Genomic DNA, 10,379 nt, shown 5'->3' with positions numbered 1-10,379 from the left:
CTTATAATTAAATCAGATCATTCCAACAGGGATGGTAAAACTGTGAGAAATGGTATGTACAGGACCAATTTTTATTTAATATGTCACAGCAAATTTTTTCAAGTCAGGTCCTATACATTGTTCCGGGGTTGTTCCCAACCCTCTACAATACCTCCTATGTAAAGTAAAACAATGCTAAATTGAAAAAAGAGCAATTAACCATAAAATCATATAATAGCAACATAAACCTACATCTTTTTTTTTATAAAAAAAAAAAAAAAGAAGACAAAATGCTTCCCATAGTTTGGCTTTTGAGGTTACAGCCCATGTGTCACATTCTTGTGTGGTGAGTTATTGTCTTTAATTGTCTAATATTTTTATTATAACATTGTTTAATATCATATTGATGTTAACACATGTCAGATTTTGCTTTAAATCTAATTTTCGTTTACTTTGCACACTAAACAATTATGGTACTGTGCTAGATCACCTCCTGATGGCTAATCTAAAATCTGTGTCAGAATCACTGCTATAAGGTGTTTTCTGCTGGGTTCAGAGTACAAGCAAAAGTCAGGGTGTGTTTTTGGTATGTTGCCCCCATTGTATCCCAGTTAAAACAATTCAAGAACCTCCCTAATACTCATTGAAGAGATATAGGCTATATTGGTATTAAAATAAAATGGGTGTGAATGAACATTTTTTGCATCGTTCACATACCAAATACAGTATGATACACCAGCTAATTCTACTCTAGACTAAACACAGCAATGAACATTAGGAGCTTTAGGCCCAAAGGTGAGATTCTAGTTTTTATTTCACATTTTCGTCTTTACTTAAGGGGCTAATTTAGAGTGCGTTTGAGGGGGTTCTCAATTCTTTGATTTTGGTGTACAAAATTAGTGCACAATGAAAAATTAGTTAGTTATTTACCGAATACATATACCATAGCTGGTTATTAGCTATCCAGTCCAGTTAACTACAGAGAAAGGAGAAATTAGGTAAAAGAACTCCCATGCAATTAAATAATTTAGCAGGCAACATTTTGTAGAGAACAAAAAGCACTGAAAATGAGGATCTGCTAAACATAAATATGCGAAGTAATGATGCGTAATGTAGTGTAATGCTGGTAATTCTCTATAATGCTAACACATAGTGTTGAATAACTTTTCTTCCAGGCTTCAAATAAATATAGATTTTAAAAGCAGTACAGGTGAGCCAGTGTTGTTGTGGGGTGTTGTTCTGCTTTACTGAGTAACCCAGGATGAACAATATGGGAGGGCGGCTTTTGAATATTTCTCTTTTGTGAGATATTGGGTTGGTTTTGATGTAATATGGGTGTGATACTGGTTTGTTAAATAAGTCTGTTATACATACAGTATGTTGTCATTTAGAATCATGGGGATGATGGTGAATAGATGTCTTAAAACGGTTGGATTTGTTGGAGTTGGTCACACTCAGTGTCGGTAAGACCTCATTCAATTATTTATTTGTAGAATATTAGGGTCACAATTGCCTCAAGACTCAAAGCTGATAAATGTGTAGAAGAATGCAGATCTGAAAACTTAAAAACTGTCACCTTGGCAGTACGGTAACGGTTGAAGCTGAAGAGTAACTAGTTTGGTTATATGACTGTAAAAATAGGAGGAGCTGTTGTAAGTGCTCTAGATAGCTGTACTGTATGGATTTTAACACAGGCTGCAAAGCATGTAATACATTCTGTATGCATTAGTTGAGAAAACATAACACTGTAAAAAATGTCAGGTAACCTAAAATATGCTGCATGTGGTATAAATACAATTTAGTAAAGATACATTGTTGTTGTGAATGTGTTTTTTAGTTATTCAATTATTGTATTGTTGTGTAAAATTGATGTTCTTGTTTGCTGAAGTTATACATGCCACAGTATTTGTATATTATTATTTGTTTGTCACTTCTATTTAGAGCCTGTATTATTTACAGCAAGTTTTATAATGTTCTATATTAGGGGCCACTGATTATCTTGTTTTATGTGGTGTGTAGACAATGGCATATGGATATACTCGTACCTCAACATTCCCTAGGTAAAAATTACACGTCCTCAAGGGCTACGAATTGCCTACTTATGGTAAAGAAATGTTGATCAAAGGTTGAGTAAACTGAATCTAAAATTGCATTTGAACATTGATTACTGAAGAGTATTTTCATGAAAGCAAAATATTTTGAACCATATACATTTTTTAATTTAATAACTTTTGATAATATTTTTATTTGATAAAAATAAAATGGCATATTGCAATGTTAGAACATACAAGACAAAAAAGAAGTATAACCAGAATTTACCCTTAAAACAGCCCAACAAACTAATTTTTGCAATGTTTCATTTGGAAAACATACAGTATTAGGAAATGAGGAAAAATATCCACTGCACCCTCCCAAAAGGAAAGCCTCAAAATACAACAAATTCATAAATGTTTCTTAAATATCAACTGTTAACTGAAAAGCAATGCAATAGATTTATATACTAGCTTATATTTATATTACCCCATACCATTATTTGACTGTGTACAGCAATGGCAAATCCTATATACCATGCAATAAGAAAAATGCATTTGCTGTTTGTTCAGTTTGTTACAGCATGTCTTGTTGAACTCTCATGTTTGCTTGATATATATGTTTAAGGGATCTATAGGAAAAGCCTTAATATTTTAGTAATAATAATGAAGCATATGTTGCTTGGAACAGACTGGATTCAATCTTTAATCCGCCTGAAGCTGTAGTTGCTGTGGTTGATGTGGTTGCTTTAGTTATTGTACTTGCTGTAGTTGCTGTGGTTGATGTGGTTGCTTTAGTTATTTTACTTGCTGTGGTTGATGTGGTTGCTTTAGTTATTGTACTTGCTGTAGTTGCTGTGGCTGCTGCAGGAGCGACAGTTGTAGCTAAAGCTGTAATAAAAGCACAAGCAAATTATTTGGATATCTCTGTGTAGACCTTATGTAGCCCCGCCCCTTTTCAGCACTGTGCTCATTGTCTTCTGGTCTTCTGGTTTGTATTTCCACAGCATGAAGGTAAGATCTTATGGATTTATGAATGAACTGCTCATTTTAAAATTTTCCCGGTCTACTGACATTTGTTGACGTTCACTTCAAACATTAGAATGCTCGTGATAACTTTCGTTAACACTACAATAAGTAAATCCACTTCATCAGCTAATCACACTTTGACAGCAATGCCATAGAAATATGCAGAGCTGCTGCAAAAACGGAAGTTCAAAGACAACATTCTAAGGGTCCATTCACACAGAACACGTCTTTGCGTCTAAAAATGTGAGACGCAGTGCGCAGGAATGGAAGTGCAGAATGTGATGGTCTCAAGATGCGCATTTGAGACATGATGCAGTAACAGAAATAACAGTGCCTCCTCCGCCATGTTGCCATCAAATAAAAAAGTTACCATTCCATGTGAACAGCCCCTAAAGATGACTGCATACTTGTTTCTCTGATGCATAAGGTGTATAGACAATTATATTCATAGAAAAGTTACAGGTATAGAAGATTATAAATCTTCTGAGTATTAGAGCTTACCTGAACCATTGACTAAAATTGATTGAGGAATCATGTTCAATGGATTGACTTCTCCTGTTTCCACTGCCCTCAAGAGGAAGGTTGAAATCTCTTGAACGGATGGGATAGTTTGGTTGAAGCTGAAGACTAGTTGTGTTGATGTGATGATTGACCCTCGTCTGAAGTAAATGTTGAAATTAATATGTTACCTTTAAAAAATCCAGTTTACTGAATGCTCTCTCTCTCTCTCTCTCTCTCTCACACACACACACACAGTTTGGGTTTTTGTGTTTTATAAAGATGCTCCATAGACATAATAATTTTCATACTGTACAAACTCTAAATTCTAACCCTAAATCTAATCCTTACAGATAATTTTGTATGATTTATAAACTGTTTTTCTCATTGGGGGTTGAAATTTTGTCTATGCAACGTCAGGTTTTACTATCCTTGTGGAGACATTTGGACCCACAGTATAAGGAATACCTGGACTACACGCACACACACACACACACACACACACACGCATACACACACACACAGACAGCATGCATATATAAATAAACAGCAATGCAATGTACTGTATTTACCTGAATCCTAGGACAATCACTTTGAGGAAGTTAGCATACTCGGATCTATAGACTGCTTCAAGCTGGATCAGATATCAAATAATTGCAGACATCAGTTAAAATATCTGAGTGTTTGTTACATAATTTTTGTATTATGTAACAGACATACCAGACACTGCTGCTGAAGCAACCCTATAGAGATGAGATGAAAAACATTCTTCATCTTGTTCAGATTCTTCTTATTCTGCCAATCAAATGTACCAACTGCAAAAGAGCCTTCGGTGTCCAAAAGAGGATAAAATTAGATGTCCACAGCAGTCCCATATACTCACGCCTTTCAGACTCGTTGTTGTAGATCTATCTGCTGCACTAGAATTGCAACTGATGGATGTTTCAGCAGAGTTGTGATTGTGGAAGTCTCTGTTGTTGTAGATGTTTCTGCTGCACTCGTGGCAGATGTTTCAGTCACAGTTGTTGTGATTGTGGAGGGCTCTGTTGTTGCTGTAGATGTTGCAGCAGGAGTTGTTGTGGTTGATAGGTATTCTGTTGTTGGTTCATAAGAAAATGCTTATCAGTTTAGAAGGCACTCACAAAAGCAATAACAAAAGAAAACAATTGTGTGTACATTTTGTATGTAGGTTTTTACAGAATATTTATGAAAAACCAAAGTTTATGTAAAAAACCATGTCTAATCTGACCATTTTCCAGTCGGTACAGTGTCTCACACATGAACAATACAAGGTTTTTTCAAACATTTTGCTTTTAATATGTTGTCAGACATACCTGTATCATTAACTGAGAAAGAAGTTATGTTCAGGGAATTGAAAATTTCATTGTCACTCAGTAATAGTTCTGCAATTTGGAGATCTGATGTGACATTCTATGTAGAGTCGAAAATGAGGTCCGATGTGGTAATGACCGACCCAGCTCTGGAATTAAATTTTCAGAAACAATCTCATACTTTATTCATGGGTGTTTGTGTTTTATGAGGACTCACCATCAACATATTGAATTTTATACTGTACAAACTTTAAATTCTCCTATCCCTAACGACCCTTAAACCTAACCCTTAAAGAAAGCATTCTGCATTTTTAAAATATATATATAATTTAATATGATGTATACTATCTACAATATAAAAAAAAAATTCAGATTTTACTATTCTTGTAGGTATATTCTTTGGTCCTCACATTGGGAATACCTGGACCACACACACACACACACACACACACACACACAATATGCAACATTACAATATTCTATATTTACCTGAAACTTAAGCCAATAACTCCTATGAAGGAAGGATAGTTCAATTTGTAGATTGTCTCAATCTGTAACAAATAACAGGCAGTTCCAATAAGTACTTTTAATTTGGTATGATTAGTTTTTTTAACGGAACGTAATGTGAAATGTAAATGTAAAATGTCTTAATAGTGAATCAGTTAAGTGGGTTTTAACTCACCTTATCCTTAACATGCTTAGCCCTATCCTGGAAAGCCTGAGATTTTGAATCACTGTATTCAGGTATAAATTCTCTAAAGGTATAAATTCTGGTACTCTATGTCCAGTGGTTGTGAAAGAAGATTTAGGTGATGATGTTGAGTCTGTTATTGTGGATTGAATTGCTGCATTTTCTGTGGTTGCTGAAACAGTTATATTTTACACATGAAAATTTTACATATGTGTGAATCAAATAATTGCTTTGTTTTTATAGACATATTTGTATGTATTTAATAAATTGATTCATTAGTTGATTGGTTCTATAAGGTATTACGTTGATTCACCTACTGAACAAAATATATAAAATAATAAGAAAATTTGTGTTCATCTTGGAAAGAATCCAGCGGTGATAAGAGTCTGCAAAGCAATATATTATTGAAGAGTTCATGTGTGTTTGTATATATTATAAATAATATTTATGTAAACTTTATTATAAGTAATCTGTTAACACCGTTAATCCGTTAACTTTTTCTAGAACAATAATAACATCCCCACTTCCAGAAAAGTTGGGACATTTTGTGAAATGCAATAAAAGAATCTCTGATTTGAGAATTCTCAGAGAAGTCCCAGAGAACTCGACAGCATTTCTGCGTAGGATTGATGTATGGCTTTCTCCTTGCGTAACAGAGATTGCAGTCACGCAATGACTGTGTTAAGTGACAATGGATTTCCAAAGTACTCCTGAGCCCATGTGACTATATTTATCACACTAGCATTAATGGTTTCTCATTACCAATCCTTGAGCAGGTATTTTATACTGAACACATTGCTTAGTAATCTGCTGTTGCTTAAGTGTTTCCCATTTCTCACTTCTTCTCAGTCACCTGTGGCATTTCTAACTCTTAAATAGCATGCAGTAACGTCCTGGTGTTTTTTTTCTTCCCTTCTATGAAATCGGAGAAGCTAAATGCAATGTCCTATGGGAGATACGGTGAAGATTTGTTTCTCACATTTTTTTGTATTAGAGCTGTCTAAAGTGTCTAATGTAAATATAATTAAAACTTTTTAATTTATACTTGACTTAGTCATTCATCGTTTTCATTCATTTCATAATTTCATTCAAACATTATTGACGTTATTTAAAATCTGGCCAAGTTTTGAGGGATAGGGCAAGTTCTTGTAATTCTTGCATACACAGTTTGGTTTATGAATAAATCAATATTTCCTTGATATTATTTTATGGATATTAGAAAACAATGATTACGGTGAATTTTACCTTCTGTAAAAAGGTCTGGAAAAATTACCTCAGGTAAAGATAATACCATGTGAATAGACTAGCTGTAAATATGTACGTAAATATTCCATCATTTCCTGTTTAAAAGTAGTTTTCCATGGTTTTTCAAACCTGAAATGTTTTCAGCAGACAACGAAGCATACCATTCAGATCAAAAAGAAGGTTGAAGGCACGAAACTTCTGTTAGCTTTAGGTAAGTGCCTATACCAACAGAATCCAAATGGAATTTAATGAATAAATCATTCACGCACATGACAACAGGGAGGTGACGTGGTGCATAAATCAAGTTACCCCTCCCACTTGATCCCGTCTGAATAGGGCATTTGAATGTGGCACGGTTGTTGGTTCCAGATGGGCAGGTCTGAGCATTTCAGAAAATGCTGATCTACTGGGATTTTCACATATAACCATCTCTAGGGTTTACAGAGAATGGTCAGAAAAAGAGCCCACAGCAGTTCTGTGGTAGAGGAGAAAGGCCAGGCTGGTTTGATCTGATAGAAAGACAGTTAACTCAAATAACAACTCACGTTGAACCTTGAAGCAGATGGGCTACAGCAGCAGAAGGCCACATCAGGTACCACTTCTGTCAGCTAAGTGAAGTGAAGTGAGACCAAGTATGGTGACCCATACTCGGAATTTGTGCTCTGCATTTAACCCATCTAAGTGCACACACACACACACACACACACTGTGAACACACTGCCCCCACCTGCCGGACCAGAGACTCAAACCCACAACCATTGGGTTACAAGTCTGACTCTCTAACCATTAGGCCACAACTGCCCCAGGCTAAGAACAGGAAACTGAGGCTACAATTTGAACAGAATCACCAAAACTGTTCAGGCTACTGCTGGTGGTGTAATGGTGCGGGGGATATTTTCTTGGCACACTCTGAGCCCCTTAGTACCAATTGAGCATTGTTTAAATGCCACAGCCTACATGAGTATTGTTGCTGACCATGTCCATCCCTTTATGACCACAGTGTATCCATCTTGTGATGGCTACTTCCAGCATTATTACGCGCCATGACACAAATCTCAAATCATCTCAAACTGGTTTCTTGAACATGACAATGAGTTCACTTTACTTAAATGGCCTCCACAGTCAACAGATTTCAAACCAATATTTTTAGATTAGACTTGCATATTGGGTCCAAGTCAGAACAGCCCACCCTCCAAGTCTCTTTGATGTTATGGTTTTGTATAGCTCACATCCCTCCGTAAGTGTAAATTTTTACCATTTATATTAAGCCTGGTCAAGTAAAATAGCACACCTCTCTTCGGCAAGTCAGGCATTTAAGCAATTTTTCATATTCTTAGGACAAACTGTGTCAGTTATGAGTTACTTGATACTTAGGGTTAGTGGTTTGCTCATCACTAACCCAAAGTATAACAAATATATGCTTGCCTAAGTTGCCAAAGCAATGTTCAGCTGTGTCATTATTTATTCAGTGCTTTTGATAATTCATTGCTTTCATATCAGTTTTTTTATATATACACCTTTCATAAAAAGTGCCTTTAGTTTAACTTACTTTATGCAACACTGGTTATCTGGGACACTACGTTGAACAAGGAGAAAAATTCAGAATTAGAAAACACAAAAGTCTTGTAACAGTTCAGGGAGCAGCAAAATAGTTCACCCAAAAATGAAAAATCATTTACTCGCCCTCATGTCATTTCCAACTTCTTTTTTTCTGTGGAACACAAAGGATGATATTTTTAGAGTCAGTTGACTTTAATTGGGTTAATTATGTATTTGGAATGACATGAGGGTGAGTAAATGTGTCACATGTAGGTTGCAGCAGGGTGAAGTAAAAGCTGGATTTAGGCGGAGCAGTCTTTATTAAATGAACTCAAATGAAAACAAAACACTCTCAACGTTAATTATTACAAGCACAAACAGAGCAACCAACATAGTAATAACAATAATGGACAAACTAAAGCACAAAGTGAGGGCTAGGTATACACAAACTAGTCAGGGGTGAAACAGGACAGGTGTGACTAAAGCAGAGAACAGACTACACAACTGTCAGGCCGATTATGAATGTAATTTGGTCTTGACGACGGATCGTGCCTCGTCGGATGGGGTTTGTTTCAGTTGGGCTCAGTCGCTGTTTGCAGTCGGCAGAAAAAGTTGCATAGTGTGTGCGTGGTGTCTTTATATTATAATCATAATTATAATCTTATGATTATAAATCTAAGAATTCAAGAAACAACCGTTGCCAGTAATTTTCACAAAGACTTTCTTAAACATGTTAAATATTTGTGAGTGACGCCAGCTATGCAGTGGAGATGCGCTCAGTCAAACATCATTCAGCATTCATTTTGGAATTTTGTCTTTTTTTTTTCTTGATTACGCATCTTGTTGTGATTTATTTCTTGTATTTCTTTTATTTAAGTTAACATTGCAAGTTAAATGGTTTTAGACTATTCCTTTTTTTCTGCTGTCGAAGAACGTAAAAAAGCCTTAATTTTATCAGTGATTTCTCTCATTTTAAAGATATTATCAAGAATTATTTTATTGTCATCTTGCAGTCTAATAAAAGTAAAAAAAATAATAATAATAATAAAAAAAGAATTAGCCTGTAGGCCTATCTATAGATTACAGGCTAACTTTTAACTTTTTCTTCAAATTTGTTATGAAGAATATTTAAATCAACTTCATAACAAATAGACTATTCTTCATAACAAATTTCCTTCATAAGGAATATATGAACATAACAAATAGATATTCTTCAAAACACATTTTTCATAAAAAACCCACAAATATTTAACACAAATAAAATTTTATATATACAGTTTGATTATATATAACAGTTTTGTGTCAAATGGACGAGGAAATTACAGTGCCTTGAATTTCTCTGCAGCTCTTCTGTCAGCTGTCGGAGTGCAGTGTTGACAGCGCCATTCAATTGCATTAAGAGCATTAACGTCTGCTGTAGACTAATATAGCTAATAAAAAATGTAAACGCACAAATGCCATTTTTAAATGACTTTTGTTTCTGAATAAATGGAGCAGTAATGTTTTGTTTTGTTCTAACCGGAAACTGTAACGAAAAAATGAGCCTACCATTTTTATCCTTGATTTTAGACATGCATGAGATAATGTATATATTATTGCTTGACTAAATGTTTAAAACTGCTGCTAGAAATGTTATAATTAAGTAATTTAAACATAGTTATCTGAAAAGACATAATGAAATGTGTCTGCTCAAGCAATAATTCCAAAAAGAAAAAGAAACATTGGACTTAATGCAAAAAAAGAAAAAGAAAAATATTCAAGACACATTGCTGTGAAATTTATTAGCAACACCAACATAGCAGGAAATAATGTGTTTTTTTAACCTTAAACCGCATAAACACATTTCATTACACCAAATACACAAAATACTGTTCTTATTCATTAATCAGCTCTATCAGCTGATCAGCTCTAGGCATGACGAAGCGGATATCGTCCTCTTTTGGAAGGCCAAACAAAGTAGTTTCACTTTCACAGTGAAACACACGGAGGGCTAGAGTGAGCAGAGGCGGCGGATTCGACGAAGGAGGCTTGCGGCAA

This window comes from Sinocyclocheilus rhinocerous, unplaced genomic scaffold, assembly GCF_001515625.1.
Source record: "Sinocyclocheilus rhinocerous isolate Xijiao unplaced genomic scaffold, SAMN03320098_v1.1 scaffold107, whole genome shotgun sequence".
Lineage (NCBI taxonomy): Eukaryota > Metazoa > Chordata > Actinopteri > Cypriniformes > Cyprinidae > Sinocyclocheilus > Sinocyclocheilus rhinocerous.
The sequence above is the reverse complement of the archived record's forward strand: the minus strand, read 5'-3'. Positions refer to the sequence as shown.